General features: G+C 26.2%; 1 protein-coding gene across 5 annotated transcripts in view; it reads left to right on the top strand.

The window, feature by feature from the left end:
- Nucleotides 1-502: 502 nt before the first annotated feature.
- LOC134828390 (uncharacterized) overlaps nucleotides 503-18,185 on the top strand; it is a 37,836-nt gene continuing 20,153 nt past the window's right edge. For 3 of the 5 annotated variants that reach the window (XM_063841358.1, XM_063841363.1, XM_063841361.1), the window contains exons 1-2: nucleotides 503-702; nucleotides 7,507-8,234. The gene's annotated coding sequence lies outside the window, so the exon portion shown is untranslated. Of the gene's footprint in view, nucleotides 764-7,506; nucleotides 8,235-11,421; nucleotides 12,382-18,185 lie in introns of those variants that run through there. The other 2 variants (XM_063841359.1, XM_063841360.1) reach the window with 2 other exon arrangements.

Raw genomic sequence — 18,185 nt, forward strand, 5'->3', positions numbered from 1 at the left:
TGCTGTCAGGTAAGTATACCAGTACTGGTATACTTACCTGACAGATGTATAACAGTTCAATTTCAGCCGACTCACTCCGTCACTCGGATTTCGCGCGCAATTCAGTCACGAGCCTCCTTGTTTTCGTGTCGCAGATGGCGCTCAAATCTTTAAGGGGTTATCATTTTCATTCGTCTCAGATGTATTGACTACTGTATTCCGGCGAACAACAAACTCCGCCGCCGTGGGTTGTGATCGCCAAATGCCAGGGGTATCCATTTGTGAGCACGCTAATTCAAAAATCGTCCGGCGATCGCAACCCACATCCATAGTTTGTTGTTCGCCGTGATACAGTACTCAACACATCTGAGACGAATGAAATTGATAATCAGCTGTTATTTTTGCCTTTTGCTAATTCAACTTCCTCTAAAAGCGCCGGAAACGTAAAAGTGACGAGAATTGCAACTAAAATTGAATTAACAGAGGCGATTTCGTAATCGAAAATCGGAATCGAAATTTTTGTCACAAACAGTTCGCATCAAAAACTCCAAATTATCCGTAAATCCGTGCGAAAAAAACAGTGAAAAATCACGAAAATTCGTGGAAAAATCAAGCAAAAAACGCATCTCAAAGACAAACAAAGAACAATTGTGAACTGTGAAAAAGAAAAGAGAAAAAAAAGTGAACACGAAAAGTGATTTTATTTGTAATAATAATTTTTGTGTGAGTATAGAGCCAATGAATGTACAAAAAAAAAACATACGAAATCGTAGAAAAAGGCAACGTAAAAAAATTATTTGCATATTAATTTCTTGTAGTTCCTCATACTCTTTTTTTTTTTTTTGCTCGCACATTTACACGCGAGATAGATACGCGAATTCTGTGTCGTGTGTCGCGGCATACGAACGAGTGGCAAAAAAAAATTGAAAATTAATCAAAAATTGTTAAAAAGTAATTGGTACAGGTTAAAAGTCACCAAAGTTAAATTACGGCGGATGCATTGCGGTTACATAATTATTCCCATGGAAAAATCCAAAAGACAACCAAAGTGCAGCAAAAACCAACAGAGGATTAAAAGATATGGAAATTATTCAATTTAAAATGCGGAAAATTATTAGAAATCTCATTCTCGGCGTGTGTCGATAGCGCTACGTGCCTACAGCCGTTCCCACACACAGTGGCAAGATAATAATCGATAATTTTTAGTGACAAAATGATTATTATGATGATGATGATTGTGTGCTTCGATTCGATTGTTTTACACGTAAATTTATCATTTCAGTCAAATCAAGACGGCGGCGCGGCGATGCGATATCGATACGGCAATGACGAGAATTTACACTTTTGACATGATAACCTTTGGTACACAACACACTGTTTGTCATTCAATATGTCTCTTATCGCCTGGCGTTCATCTCTCACAATGTTCCCGGGGAGGTTTTTGATGATTTCTTAACGTTGTGGATTTGTGTTGAGTCTTTGAGGGCTAAAATTGTAAGACTTGGGCATTCTGTAGAACAAAATTCTTCAAAATAGGTTCTGAAAATTTCCTAAAATTGAATTAAAAATACAAAAAAATTTAATTAAAATTACAAAAATTACATTAAAAGAGTAAAAATTCTAAAAATAGGCATCGAAAATTCAAAAAAATTTAAAAAATTTCTAAAAGTATTAATTTTTTTATTAAAAAAAATTCAAAATATACGTTTCTTTAAGTATTTTAAAAAAATTTTAAAAAAATTTGCATTTAAAAAAAATTATTTGAGATTTTTTAATTATTTTTGTCTAAATTGAATATTTTTTAAATATTTATTATTAATTTTTTTTTTTAATTTTAAATATTTTAATTATATTTTATTTTTTTTTTAATTATTTGTTAACGTAAGATTTTCTTTTTTTTATTTTTTAAAAATTGAAGATTTTTTATTTAATATTTTTTTTTTATTTTGATCAAAATCACAAATTTAAATAAAAGTTTAGATTAAAAATGTGTTCAAAATTTTTTAAAATTGTAAATAAAATTTTGAAAACAAAATTATTTAATTAATTTTTTTTTAAAATTAAATTTTGGGAAGTAAATTAACATTAATTTAAAATGTTCAAGAAAATATTTTATTTTTTTTTTTTCAATAATTTACATTGAGAAAAGCTCTAAAAAAATTTAAATTAATTTAATTTTTAAAAAATTAATTAAAAAATAATTCATTAATAAAAATTTTTAATTTAAAAAAATAATTTTTTAAAATAATATTCAAAAACTTATAATTTTTGTCATTTTTTAAGAAAATATTTATTAAAATTAAAATATTTTTTTTAAAATTAAAATTAAAATTAAAATTAAATTAAATTTATATTTTTTAAAATATTTAAGAAAATATTTTATTTTTTTAAATAGAATTTCCATAGAATTTAACAAAATAATTCAAAAAATTTTTTAAATATTAAATTAAAATTAATTAAAAATTTTATTTTATTTTTTTTTTATAAAAAATAATGCTTTTAATAATTCAAAAATTACTAAAAAAATTAAAAAATTCGGAAAAAATCTTAAAAAATTAAAATTTTCGATGTCAATTTAAAAATTTTTCACTGCACATAAAAACGAATGACTCGAAAACCTCTGATACTGATCGTCACAAGAGAAATTCTTCAGTTGCACGCCCCCTCTTTGCTCAGCGTCAACAACGACGACGACGACGACATGATATACAATAATGTGTGAAATTGGTCGTTTAAACATTGTCTTTATTGTACAATTCGTTTTGTCAAACAAATAACAACAACAACCCGCGCGCATCTACTTAGTCCATGTACGCGAGTAGTAGAGTGTGTCCCATTAACGTTTATCGAATGACTGATTTTTTTCATGCACTTCATGTTTATTATTATTATATTTATATTTTTTTTTTGTGAATTGAACACATAAAACAAGACATGATTTACATAAATGCGGTGTGTGTTTTTTATTTTTTTTTAAATATTAAAACACAAAAAAAAATTAAAATTGAATACACAATTATTTATACATTGACAAATAATGAAATATGGGAAAACGGCGGCGGTTGTTATATTATTTTGTATTAATTGATTTGATTAAATATTCAATATATAAATTTTGTGCTGTATTAAATTATAATATCATAAGGAGAGGAACGCCGAAGCCATGTTGGATTTTGCGGTTAGGTTCGATAAATTTTATAAATTCTCTTTGATGATGATGTTGCTTGCTCTTCAGTATTCTCGACGAACGACGACGAATAATTGTATGCAGAAATGATGCACGTCGTACACGTCGAAGGCATGGCATGGCAGCAGAAGGAAAGAAGGAGCAGTGAATGATGATGTTTGTATTTGATACATTAATGATCTCTGGTAACGACATATTTGATAGATATTTTAAAGTTATGCCTACTTGCGGAGCGGCATGTGTGTTTTTTTATATGAGCGACACACACAGGAAGAAAATACTTGAGTTTCCGTCGTTAGCGACATTCGAGTTGGCAGTTCATCGGAGGCGTTGATGCATTTTATGGATCCAGAATTGTTGATAAATGGAGGTTTTGAGTTGTTGACGGAAATTTGGGCAATTATTGAAACGATGGAGTCCTGTGAAGAGAGAAAAAAGGTTGAATTGTGAGAAATTTGTGTTTCGTAGAAGAAAATTTTTAAAAATATTTTAAAAATATTTTTATTTTTTTAAAAAAGGATTTTTAAACTTTTTAATTCAAAATCCGAAGTCAAGCTAAAATTTATATTTACATTTTTTTTTAAATTAAAATTGATAAAATTTGGTTAAAAAAGTCAAATAAATGAATTTTGACTCATTTTTAGGCTAAAATTTATTTTTTTTATGTAACTTTAAATTTTTATTTTAAATTTATTAAAAAAATTTAAAAAAATATTGACCTTTTGAATAATTATTTTAAAATTTTAATTTTTTTTAATGATAATTTTTATATTTTTTTTATGAAAAATTGAACAAAAATTAAAAATTTTCTTACTTTTCAAATAATTTTTCCTATAATAATTTAAAAATTGATAAAAAAGGGTCTTTAGAGCTTATTTTAACGAAAATGTTTCATAAATAAATATTTTAATATTTTTAAGTCATAATCCTAAGACAAGCTTAAATAAATTTTTCATAAAACTTGATAAAATTTCGTCAAAAAAAAAATTAATAGAATTTTGACTCATTTTTTGAGCTTGAGCTTCTTAATTTTTTTCTCAATTTGACGCTGTGTCTTTAAAAAATTTATAAAAATTAAGAAATTTTTGACCTTTAATTTATTTATTTTGTTTTTTTTAAATTAAATATGAGAAAATTTTTTAAAAATTAAACAAAAATTTTTATTATTTTTATTTTTTTTTAATTTAATTATTTTTTTATTTTTTATTAATTTAATTATTTTTTTTTAATTTTTTTTATTAATTTTTTTTAATTTAGAAAGATTAAGAAATTCTTTACTTATTAATTTAATTTTTAATTAATTTAGAGAAATTTTATAAAAAATTGATAATTTTCTTACTTTTTAATTATTTTTCTTAAAAAAATTAAAATTTTTCACTAAAAAATCGAAAACGTAAAAAAATTTACTTTAAAATTTATTAAATAAAATTTTAAAAATTTTTGGTCAAAAGTGTATCAAAATTTGAATATTTAAAATATTAAAAAAAATCTTTTTGTAAATTAAAAAAAAAATATTAAAAATTCTTAAATATTTTACAAAGCTAAGTCAAAAATGTTTAAAAATATTTTTAAAAAATTTCTTCAGAAACACAAATTCATCATAAATTCTACAACGAAACAAATCCTAAAAGCAACAATTTCTGTAATTTTGTGACCAGCATTCCTCATGCAAAACATCTTCATTCCCAAAATTCCCCGAAAAATCAATTAAACCAAAAATCCAAACGAGCAACAGAAGAGATACTATATCATGCTTACAGCTCATGTTATTAAACGGATTAATCGGATTGTTCTCCAAAAACCAAATGAATTCCACAAATGCTCTCAAGTAGATGGATTTCTCCCTCCAAAAGCCCTTTCGCACTAAATCAATGGCAATTTAGCGCAAAAATGTGTATTAATAATTTCCATGGAAAATATTCGTGGGCCATTTATCGTGGTTGACCGCTTTTCGCAAGAAGAAAATTATATTTGTTCCCGTTCCAAGAGCAACAACAACAACAACTCGCACAAGAGTAATCATAATCTCATGAGCACAATCATTGTTATTTCGTCGTCGTCGGTGCTTGCTGCGAGATAGCATCTAGCGAGCCGAAGCCAGTTCAGTAATAAAATACCGAAAACAGTCTATAAGTACAGGAAAGTGTTTTTTTCCTCGTCACAGGCTAAAGCGGCATAAATGGCAAACAGCAACAGACAGCAACGTTGTACTCACTCTCTCTACAATGTGTGAAAAGACAATATTTTTGGAAGTGCATGCGCCGTGGAAATCTGATATTTTTTTAATAACTCCGACTGTGCGTTGTCGATACACGACACACGAAGGGATCTTTGTGTTTGCCCGAGTGTTTGAAACTCTTCTTACAAAACGACAAATATGTCGCTTCCACAGACAGAATCACCCCATACGGCGCAAAATACGTACACGAGCCAGCAAAACGACCATAAAGATGATAATTTAATGAACAAGTTGACAAGATATTGAATTGACTCTACTACTCTCCGCGCGCTGTAGATGGATGGCGTTTTCTCCGTCGTCGTCGTTGTCGCTACGATGGGTGAACAACGAGAGATGAAAAGGGAATTATCTATATATCTTCCTCGCTGTGTGTGTATGTAGCTAATTTCGAGCACATTTACAACAAACATTTATGTGATATTTTGTTACATTTTATTTGAAGAAGCACACACATGACATCGATACACCTATCTACATGATAATATAATTTTTTTTCCTTTAACCTTTTTTGCTGGTTTTTTTTTTTTTTTTGGGAAAAAACACAAGGCAAAGCAAAATAAATGGTTTTCGTCCTTTTTGTGTGTAACATGTTGAATATGAATATTAAAATAGATGAATGGCTTATTATGATTGTCGAGCAGCCAGTTAGCAGCAACACAAAAAGGGGAAATAACTTTAATTATGGTTTACGGGATTTATTTGGAATAATTCGTTAAGAGCAGTCGTAAAGTGCCGACGACGTCGATGAGGAAAGGAAGGAAAGGGCATGCAGAGGATGATAGTTTTAGACATGCTTTGTGGGTTATTACGGATACACATATGTGAAGGATTGATAGCCAAGATTAGGGTTTCTTTGGATTTTTTTTTGGGCGCGTGGGAGATTAATAACTTTGTTTGTTTGATAGTTTATGATAATTTTTAAGAATTTAAAAAACTAAAATTTTAAGGTTGCTTCAAAATTATTATAAAAATATTTTTAAAAATTTTTATACCTAAATGTAGTTAAGATTTTATGATTTATTTTTTGAACTTATTTATTTAAATTTTTTAAAAATTCTTAAAAATATTTTTTTTAATTCTCGATATTTATTTAAGTTCTTAAAGCTTATAATTAATTTTTTTTTATTTTTTAAATAATTTTTTTATTTTAAAAATTTTTTCAACTTTTTTAATTTTTTTTTCTTGAAATATTTTTTTATTTTTTTAAAATTTTTTAATTAAATTCTTGAACTATTTTTCAATTAATTTTTTTAATTCTTAAATAATATTTTAATCTCAAGATTTTTTTTAAATTCTTAAAGTTTTTCACTAAATTTTTAATTTTTTAAATTAAAAAAAAATTAATTAGGTTAATTTTTTTTTTTTAATTTTTTTTGAAAAATATTTTTTTATTCTTAAATTTTTTTGAAATTAACTAATATTTTCTATTCTTAATTTTTTTTAATCTCGAAATTTATTCAAATTCTTAATTTTTTTTTTTATTTTTGAGAAAAAAAAAATATTTTATTTTTTTTTTAATTATCTAATTTTTTCAAATTTTTTTAAAATATTTTTTCTTGAAATATGTTTTTATTTTATTTTTTTTAATTATTTAATTAAATTCTTGAATTTTTTTTTCAAAATTTTTTTTTTTATTCTTTAATTTTATTATATTTAATTAAAATTTAATTTCTGAATATTCTCATTAATTATTATTTTTTTATATTAAAATTTAAATTCTATTTTTAAAATTTTATTTTTATAATTCTTAATTTTTTAAATTAATTTAATTCAATTTAAAATTGACAAAATTAATTTTTTAAAAAAATATATAAATTAAAAATAATTTTTTTAAATTTTTAGTCTCAAATGTTAACAAAAAACATTTTGAACACTTAAAGAAATTTTTTTAAAAAAAAATCTTCGTTAAAACACTCAAAACTGACAAAAAGTAATTAATCGCCACTTGTATTCGTCATCAAAACTTGAACTTTGCTCATTTTATTCTTTAATTCACACAAAAAAAAATGATAAGCAAACGTGCAATAATATTCATAATAATAAATTAATCTAAACTTTAATCTCATTTTATTATATTTAATTTTTTTTTTTTTCTTTTCAGGCGCTGGATTTTTTAAAGAAATTTCAAAAGTTATAATTACCGTGAACAACGTTGTAATTAATCAAAAAATAAACTCGACAAACAAGAAAAAAAGTAGCGGAAAAGTGTAAACAGCAAAAAAAAAATATCTAATGACAAAAAGAGAATAAATAAATAAAAATATTAAAAGAGGTAATAAAGTGTCATGTTAAAAAAAACGCACATTGCGAGAGAAAAAAAATTGTAATTGGCTTCATTTTTGCTAATTGATTGCCTTAAATAATATAATTACAAAGTATAAATGTGACGACGAGTGGTCGAGAGAATCGCCACGATCATTATTCGCATTACCTGTCGTCATCGTCGTCGGATGTCGAGCGTCGGACAGCGACATAGCAATCAATTAGTGTGCTGTATACTCCAACTAAATGTGATTTCGAAAAAGTGCTGTTTAATTTAATGTTTGGATTCACGGCAATTATTAAGTGTGAGTTGTGCTAATATTATTATTATATTGCCCCGTACGCAAATAGTACACGAAATAACACAAAAATTCATAGTTTCGCGTACATGTGAATGTGGAAAAAGAAACAAAATACGAACAACTCGAATAAATATTCGAACGGCAGCAAACGAGGCAACAACAATTAAAATACACGCCGGACGACGACGATACAAGCAGCAGTGAGCAGAATCGGTGTCGAGTACAACCGAATATTAAGTGGAATATTATTGAAGAGGTGTGTAAGGTAAGAATTAATTGCTTTTCAATAAATATCGCGCTGCTTTGCCCGCTCAATACTCTCGTGTTCATGAGCACCTTTTTATGATTTTATTATTCTCCGATATTATTGAAGTGCCTCTTTTTTTCCGCTGTGCATGTGCGTTGAAACAATTTATCGAATGATTAAATTAATGAATTACTAATCGACGATGAAGTTTATCGATTGTTGATTATCTAAATTAATAATCGCAAGTTGTATTTATAAATTCAACAACGTTTTTTTTTTATTTTTTTTTTTTTTTTTGATGAGATTAGATCATTTTGCGGAGATAAAATTGTTTGTTTGATGAGAGTTTTTTTTTGTTTGTTTGGTTAAAGAGGCAGAAAATGTGATTAGTTAATTGTTGAATGTGAGTTTTTGTGTAATTTTTTGATTTTTTATGGTTTTTAAAGTAATTGAAGTTAAAAAATGACTTAAAATTGAACTTTAATTGATTAAAAAATATTTAAAAGGAAAAAATTATTTTTGTAAGAAAAAAAATTAAGAATTAAGGAAAAAATTATTTTAATGCTGAATCTAAAAATAATCGTAAAAAATTTAAAAAAAAAAATTATTTTGAAAAAATTTGAAAATTTTAGAAAAATTTTTTTAACAATCAATAAATAAATTAAATTAAAATAAATCAAATTTATTAATTTAAATTTAATTTTATTATTTAAAAATTAATAAAACAATAGATTAAAAATTATTAATTTTTATAGATTAAAAAAAAATTATTAAAAAATTACAAATATTCGAAAAATTTCAAATAAAAATGTCTTGAAAATAATTTTTTTTGCTCTTTAAAAAAATTGCAAAAAATAATTGTTGTTCTTAAAAATTTCAAATAATTTAACTAAAAATTTAAAAATAAAAATTTCTCATTATTTTTTTTTATAAAATTTCTTTTAAGGAAGCTTAAGAGCACTAAATATTAAATTTTATATGCAGAAAAATTGAAATTCATTTTTTTTTTTAATTTAACTTTTTATCTTAAAGTAAGCTTAGATGTAATTATTTGAATTCTTAATATTTTTAAAAAAAATTTGAATTTTAATTTTTTTTCTCCTTATACTCGGAAAAATTATTTTTTTAATCAAAAAACTGCTTGAAAACGTGAAAATTTGTTATTTTTTGGAGAAAAATTTAGAAAAAAAAAATTCGAGAAAATATTAAATTTTAATGTTAGAACATTCAACTTTTAAAATATTAAAAAATTTAACTTCAAGAGCTTTGAGTATAATTTTTTTGTTAAAAAAAATATTTTTTCATATTGAAATTTTTGAATCAAAATAATTTATTTTAACTCTTTGTTAAAGAAAAATTTCCTCAAATTAATTAAGAAAAAATTTTCAGATCATTTATTAAAAATTTTTACTCGTAATGAGTAATTTTAAAACCACGAAAGACATAAAAACCATCAAATTGTTGATTTTTCGCTTCAAAATTCGTTTTCATGCCAAACGGATCCACGAATTGCACGCAAAACTCTCCCAAATATTTACCTCGCGACAATATTTGCCAAACGACACAAAAAAAGTGTTAAAACGTGTTCTGTCTCCCTTTTGTCGCTGTGTCGAGTCAATTGTCGCAGAAAAAACCTCTAATTTACATACTTAAGCTCCTCATCACGCGTAATCTTATCAATCTCTCTCGACAAAGTAATTCGCAGTAACAAAAAAAAAAATAACAAAAACACAAGAAAAAAAATTATAATCTTATCAAACAACTTTCACACTCCTTAAGCAAGCAAATCTTAAGCGCACAAAAACCAATCAATGGACAATCTGCTAAACGAAATCCTTTTAACATTCTTCTTCAATATTTTGTCAAGCATTTATCTCAATCACCCAATCCGCCGTACAACAGCACAAAAAATGAGTATTTTTCGTAGGATAAACAGTTGTTTCGCCGAATTGTCCGTGCACGGGAGATTTGACACGAAATTGCTCACCCTATGCGCCGCTCTCGTGTACGGCTCATATGTTCCTGCAAAAATCCGACTCTCGAACCCAACAACCCTATGTCGACGAGGTGCCGAACGAACGCCGAGTTGCACGCACACAAGCTCACGAAACGTGTGTTGCCGATGTGTTAGTGCACAATTCTCACCAATACTGAGACAAGTTTGTGTGATTTTCCCTTCTGATCGACGTCGTGTGTGTGAAATGCGGTGACCTGAGTTTTATTTGAAATTTTTTCTTTAACAAAAATTATATTTTTTGACAGAATTGAAGAATTTTTTAAATTAATTTTATTTAAAAAAATTTAAAATTAATTTAAAATTTCGAAATTTTTACTATAGAAACTAAAATATTATTTAAAATTATTTTAAAATTAATTAAAATTTGAACCCAAAAAATAAAATAAAATAAATGTTCGTTGAATATCAATTTAAAATTTTGAACGTACTAAAGCTTTAAATTTTAAGAAAAAATTTAAAACAATAAAAATTAACTTATTAAAAATACAAAAATTTAATGAATTTTAATAATAAAATTTAAAAAATAATTATTTTTAATTAAAAATAAAATTAAAATTTTAGTTTAAATTAATTTTTTAATTAAAAATAATAAAAAGAATTTATAATTAAAGAATTAAACCTCGAACTAAAATTAAAAAACAATTGAGAAAAATTAAAAAAATAAAATTATTTAAATTATTTTTTTTTATCTTACAAATTACAAAATTTTATTTCAATATTTTTTAAACTTTTTAATAAAATTTAATTTTAAAAAATAAAAAAATTAAATAATAATTTTATTCAAAAATTTCAAAGAAAAAATTAATTTAAAAAATTAACAAAAAAAAAATTAATTTTTTTTTTAATTGATTTAATTTTTTTTTAAATAAATTTTAAAAAATTTTTTTTTAAAAAATAAATAAATTTTTAAAAAAATAAAATTAATAAAAAAATTAAAAACTTCTTTAAAAAAATTCATAAAAACAAAACAAAAATATTTTTTTAATATATTATTTAAATTAAATTTTTAATTTTTATATAAATTAAAATTTAATAGAAATTATAAAAAAAATTAAAAATTATAAATTTGTTAAAAAAAATATTAAAAATTTCTTAAAAAAAAATCATACAAATAAAAATTTTTGCTCCCGATATTTCCGCTGCACCATCTGGTTGCGTACGTATGTTTGCGAGAGTCGTTCGGTATGCTCGTGCGCTGGTATTGAGTGTAAGCCATTTTGTGAAGAACAGCTTTTAACGCGTCACTTTTGGACTATGTGGTATCAATTAATTCATGTTTTTAAATTGAAAAAACTCCAAAGATAACTATCAGAAACTCGAATAAATTTGTGAAAATCGGGCAATTAAGTGTGCAAGAAACCGCCAACGCGTGATAATTCGCCAAAATTGTGGATATTTCAAGGAGAAAACCCCGTGAAAAATTTTAGTGGAATTATATTTTAGAATTGAAATTTATATTACTTTTATATATCTTTTTTTTTTGTGTGTACACGACTCATACACAAACACACGACATCAGTGCATATTCAGTGTACATCGCAAGCAACAACACACAGAAGCGAGTGTAAAGAGAGGCCATTCATACATTTACTTTTTTTTTTTGTTTGAAATAATAGTTGCTTGTGTATATTGTGAAGATAATTTTGCCGATTTATGAATACTTTGTGCTCGCGTACGTGAATGGCAGTGCAAGAAAAACAAAATTTCCGTGGAATTTGCCAGCTAATTGTCCCAAAGTGCGGAAAATAAGTGAGAAAAAAGTGCAAGGCACTTGCGGATGTGCCCCAAGATCCGAAAGAAAAGCCAAAAAGCAGCGAATTTTGTGTAAAACTCCGTCTCGTACTGCGACACACGATGTACGAACGTCATACGAGTGTAGAATTTTAAACCCGTAGCGATGCAAGAGGGCATTTAAGCCCCTTCATCTTCTCGCTGTGCTCCGTGCTGTATTTATTTAGTGCATAAACAAGCAAAAATCAAGAGAAACCCATAAAAAACGATTCGAAAGCCAAAAAAACACAAAAAAAAAATCTCAAGTGAACCGAGAAATTCAAGAAATTCGAGAAAAGAACGAAAAACGATAAAATTCATCATCATCATCAATAAATTATTGGATTAATTAATTTTTTCGGCTATTCATAAAATATTGTAAGTACCCATCTTCCATCACTTTTCCCAAACATTTTTGCATAAATAACCAAAATAAAAAGTTTTACGAGCTCGACCCGTCCATTTCCCTTCAGTTTCCTCTCTTTCTCCGGCTATACGTGCCCAAATGACGTTCGTTGGTGATCAAAACCATCATAATAATCATGAAGTTGTTATAATAAAAAAAAAATCTACACCCCATTTCATCTCTTCATCCATCCATCTATCCATTGTTCGTATACTTTATTTTATAAGTTTGCTTTATTATTACTACTCTCGGTCTCTACACCTCCTCCTGTTGCTGCTTCTGTCGTCGAAGTCGTCGACGTCGTTGTTGTCGTTCGATCGTGAGTGATTCCCGCTCGCCGATTCTCACTTGATGATGATGAAGTTTTGTTTTATACTTTTTTTTCTGTATTTTTTTTATGTTTATTTCTCCGTTATATTGTTGCGACCAGCGCGCGAGAGGTGATGTGATGGGTTGACGATGTTGTGTGAGAAAATGCAATCGACATTAATGACATCAATTTTGTGGTTCGCTCGCCAGAAGCATTTGACAATCGGAGAAAAAGGTTGTTGGCGAATCTGTGGACAGGAAAAAGTTTCGATGGATTAGAAAATTTTTGGAAATTTTGTTAAATTTTGTAAAAAGGGAATTTTAAGTCAAAATTGGTTCTTTAAAGGTTCATTAGTTCAAAAAATTAAATAAAAAATTTATAGGAATTAAAAAAAAAAAAATTCATTTAAAAAATTCTTTTTTTTTGAAAAAGGATTTTCATTTTTAAAAATTTTTGAGGATTTTAAATTTTTTTGACGTTGAAAACTTTAAATTTTAACCAAAATATACAATTTTTGGTCTCAAAAAAAAATATTTTCTTTAAAAATGTTTAAAAAAGAAATTTTTTGTACATTTTTTCCTCGAAATAAATATTTTTTTTGTTTAATTTTTTTGAATAAAATATTCATTAAAATTAGTCATATTTATAAAAAATTATATTTGATCTGAAAAATTTATTTTTTTCCCTTTTTTTCCATTTTTTTACCGAAAAATTTTTATTTTAAATATTTTTTATTGATATTTCATGATAATTTTAATTTAATTAAGCAAAAATCAACAAATTATTTAATTAAGTGTTTAAAATAATTTTTTAAAAAATATTTTTCATCATTAAACTACTGAATAAATTTAAAAACACATTTTCTTAATTTAAAAATTAAAATTAAAATTGAAAAAATTTGTGCTTTTTTAACAAAAAAAAAATAAATAAATAAAAATAAAATTAATAATAAATAAAAATTAGTTATTTTTGATAAAATAGAAAATTTTTAATTATTATAATAATTTTTTTTTATTAATTTTTAATTTAAAAAAAAACTTAAAAAAAAAATTAAAAAATTTTCAACAATAGTCTTTAAAAATTTTTCAAAAATTTAATTTTTTACTAAAAAAAAATCCCCAAAATCAATAAAAAAAATTATTTATAAATTTCCTTTCAAACGATTCCTGACCTTTGTTGATTAGTCGTTCACATCAACACGTCATTTGTTATCGTCACGGAAACAATTGAGGCCTTTGCCCACACAAACCGACAAATATCGTCATAATTAATAATAATAAGCTTGCATTTTAAATTTGTACCAAAATATTCTCCTTTCTTCGGTATTTCTTCAAACAAGATACAAAGAAAAAAATCTTTTGTGAAAAAAAAGGATGCAGATGTTCATCAATACTTTAAAGATTTAAGAAGTTTAAGCTTAACAATTAGTTGTTTATGGATTTTTTTTTAAGCTGTTATAAATTCATGTAAAAATACTCCTTTGAGTCATCACAAAATTAATTTCTCATCCTCGTACTTTTAACTAAAAATTTAATTTCTTTCAGAGAGAAAAATTCACTCCGTTAAAGCGTTTCAGACATTTCCCTCGAGAGTCTCAAAGCACAAGTACAAACAAATTTTAAACCTCTTTTGTGGTTTATTTATTTTTTTTTTCGCTCAATGACTTTTTTTTTATTCACGTCTCTCTTGTCAACGTCATCTCGCTATCCTTCAATTGAAAAGTCTATCAAATTCGCATGAAAACGAAACAAAAAACGAATTAATCTTTAGTATTTCCGAGCAATCTCATCAAATAATACACTCAAAAGTGCTTACTACCCAAACATCACGATTACAATAATCCGAAAAAAAATATAAAATAAAATGAAAAATGTGAAAAAATCAAGTCCAATTTATATTTTTTGACTTGACTTCTTTCGCAGCGACAGTAACAAAAAAAGTAACTGTCTCTGTAGTATCCTTGATAGATGGATATAGAGATAGATGTGGATATTCAACATCCATCCGAACATCCATAAAAAAAAGTGTAATAACATCAGGATTCTGTTCAGGAGATGAGATGAAATGAAAAAAAAGAATAAAAGTTGTCAAAAAAGTAATTATGAAGCGTATTTTAAACCACGTGACCATTTTTTGTATCTAAATGAACTGACTTGATGATTATTTTGAGTTCTTGCACAAATTACAGCTTTAAATTTGCTTCTTAATAAGCATTTAAAATTTTTCTATTTTTTAATTTATGAAATTTTATCCTAAATAACATTTTTAAAATTTAAACCACGTGACTTCATTTTATTCAAATAACGTAAAATTATTAAAATTTCAAATTTTTTTTTTTTTTTAATTTTTTACTGACATTTTAGCACTAATTTAAAGCATTTTTATCTCTTAAACATTTAAAATTTAATATTAAAAGCTGAAAAATTAATGAAAAAAATCATTTTCAAATTTCAAACCACGTGACTTTTAAATTATTCAAATGACATAACCTCAAAATCTTTTTGCTTTTTTGTTCTTGAGCATAAATTGAATATTTATTCTGAACCAAATTTTAAAATTTTAAAGCCAAAGCAAATTCTAAACCTCAATCCCATTGCACATATTGAATTTTTTAACCACGTGACCTCACAGACTTAATTTTAAGTATAAAATTGCAATTTTTCTTTGAAATGCGGTGAAAAAATAAAACGAACGAGGGCGAAAATTGTTATATTTTACACAAAAGAGACTGTTCGTTGCGCCTCGACTCTATACATATCTCTACCTATCGCTCAACTAGAGGATTCAAATGAATAATAACAAAAGAGATTTTTTTTTTCGTATGTTTTTGTCGTCTATCTATCTATCGTCCTCTCTCCAATCCACTCTGTGAATGAAATAGATTTTTCAATGCACTTTTTTTGTTACCTGTGTTTGCTGTTTGTACCTCTAGCATGAAAAAAAAATTGTATAAAAATAAGAGAAAGAGAGAGAGATTCAGTATTATTTTATTCAGTTCATCTGTTTTTAATCACAGGACAATCTTTTATCGTTCGTTTATTTTCTGTTATTGGCATTATTTGCCGTTTTGACGACTATTTAGCTATATACGAGGACTCGGGCTTGTTATTGTAGAATTAAATTGTTTTTTTTTTGTGCCGCCGTTTGATGAAGATTTTATTTTTAATATTATAATGTTATGATGATGGCGATATTGTTGTGTTGAGGGGACATTAAAGTGGTTTCAGATTATTGATTTTAACGATACCATTAAGCGGAGGCACGAGTTGCATAGTATGGGAAAAATTGACCAATTTCTGATCGTGATGTGACAAAAATTCGAAAAGCTTGAAATTGCTTGAAAGAAAAGCAGAAAATAAACTTTAATCAAATCGTATCTCATAAAACTTTTCTTTAATTTCACCATTTCGTTTTATTTTTATGGATATGCGAACGAACGCAAGCTGGTTCGGTGCAGAAAAGCGCCCTGCAAACGTAAGCGAAGCCATGACAAAAAATAAAAAAAAACTATAGACAGACGAAGGAAGAGTGAGAGAAAACGAAGAGACGGAAAAAAATAACACAGGATGAAAAATATTTTTCTCGTATCGTAGGCACGTACCGGAGTGCAAAAGAAGAAAATATCCTTTTATGCTTTATGAAAAGTTTTCTAATAAAAATCGTATTGCATGTGGCAAGTGCTTTAACTGTGGCTTTTTTCAGCAAACGAGCTGTAGTTTGCACTCATTTTTAATCAGAAACAAGTTGAGGTTTGTTTGAATTTACTTTGCTGCTCTTTTTGCATTAAAACTGCATCTTTTTGGTTTTTCGACAAATTTGCGATATAAATTTGATATCAATGCTAATGAAATTATTTGAAAAGAAGACGAAAGCTAAAGGAATTTGTTACGTAAATGAGTTCAGGTCTTAGGTATTTGAACTTAGATCTTCAGTTTTTGAATTTAGCTCTTCAGATTTTGAAGTTATCTCTTCAGATTTTGAATTTAGGTCTTCAGTTTTTGAAGTTAGCTCTTCAGGTTTTGAAGTTATCTCTTCAGATTTTGAATTTAGGTCTTCAGTTTTTGAGTTTAGCTCTTCAGTTTTTGAATTCAGCTCTTCAGTTTTTGAATTTAGCTCTTCAGTTTTTGAATTTAGCTCTTCAGCTTTTTGAATTCAGCTCTTCAGTTTTTGAAGTTAGCTCTTCAGATTTTTTTTTTTAACTTAGATCTTCAATTTTTGAATTCAGCTCTTCAGTTTTTGAATTTAGCTCTTCAGATTTTGAAGTTATCTCTTCAGATTTTGAATTTAGGTCTTCAGTTTTTGAAGTTAGCTCTTCAGTTTTTGAATTTAGCTCTTCAGTTTTTGAATTTAGCTCTTCAGTTTTTGAATTTAGCTCTTCAGTTTTTGAATTTAGCTCTTCAGTTTTTGAATTTAGCTCTTCAGTTTTTGAAGTTAGCTCTTCAGTTTTTGAATTTATCTCTTCAGTTTTTGAATTTAGCTCTTCAGTTTTTGAATTCAGCTCTTCAGTTTTTGAATTCAGCTCTTCAGTTTTTGAATTCAGCTCTTCAGTTTTTGAATTTAGCTCTTCAGTTTTTGAATCCAGCTCTTCAGTTTTTGAATTTAGCTCTTTATTTTTGAACTTAGCTCCTCAGTTTTTGAATTTATCTCTTTAGTTTTTGATCTTAGCTCTAAAATTTTTGAATTCAGCTCTTCAGTTTTTTTATTTAGCTCTTCAAAAATCTCTTTAGAATCGAAAATTTCATAAATTTAACTGCTTGGTTTGAATTAATTGAAAAAACTAATTCCTAAAATTTAACTTTAAAATCTTTTTTAAAAAAAACTTACCTACTTCTGCATATAAGTTGATCCTTCTCCATCTTTTTTCTCATGTACATAAATATTATGTAACACGAGCATCTTCAACACTCCTTTTATCGCCTTTAAATCTCAGTCGTTTTGCTGTGCGTTAAAATCAGCAGCTGCCAACACATTTACAGAGATAAAATCTTCTTTTAGAGAAGAAAAAAAAAGTCATATAAAGGAAATCATCATTTTTCGTTGCAATGCACTCTGATTTTTTGACGAATTTTTCTCTCTTTTTTTTCTGTCATTTGATGTTCAATGTTCAATTGGAGCGATTTGCCACACAACAACAACAACAACGAAAAAATATCTATATTAAAAATCCAGCAAGTGGATAAACGAACGAGAGAAGACATAAAAACGGCATGCACACACACATAAAATAAAAAAAGATAAAAAGAAATATAAGAAAGAAAACATGAATAACATTTAAGAATGAAATAAAATAAAAACCGGAGGAAAACAAGAGATGAATAAAACGAAATCTGTCGTGTCGTGTTGAATGTCTATTTTCTCACACACAACCAATGGCGCTGTACAGATACTTACAAAGTGCTCTCGTACCCCCATTGTTAATATTCTGTTTTTCCGATGTACATTTTTTCCCTCCATGAGTTGAGTTGA

This window comes from Culicoides brevitarsis, chromosome 2 (genome assembly GCF_036172545.1).
Source record: "Culicoides brevitarsis isolate CSIRO-B50_1 chromosome 2, AGI_CSIRO_Cbre_v1, whole genome shotgun sequence".
Lineage (NCBI taxonomy): Eukaryota > Metazoa > Arthropoda > Insecta > Diptera > Ceratopogonidae > Culicoides > Culicoides brevitarsis.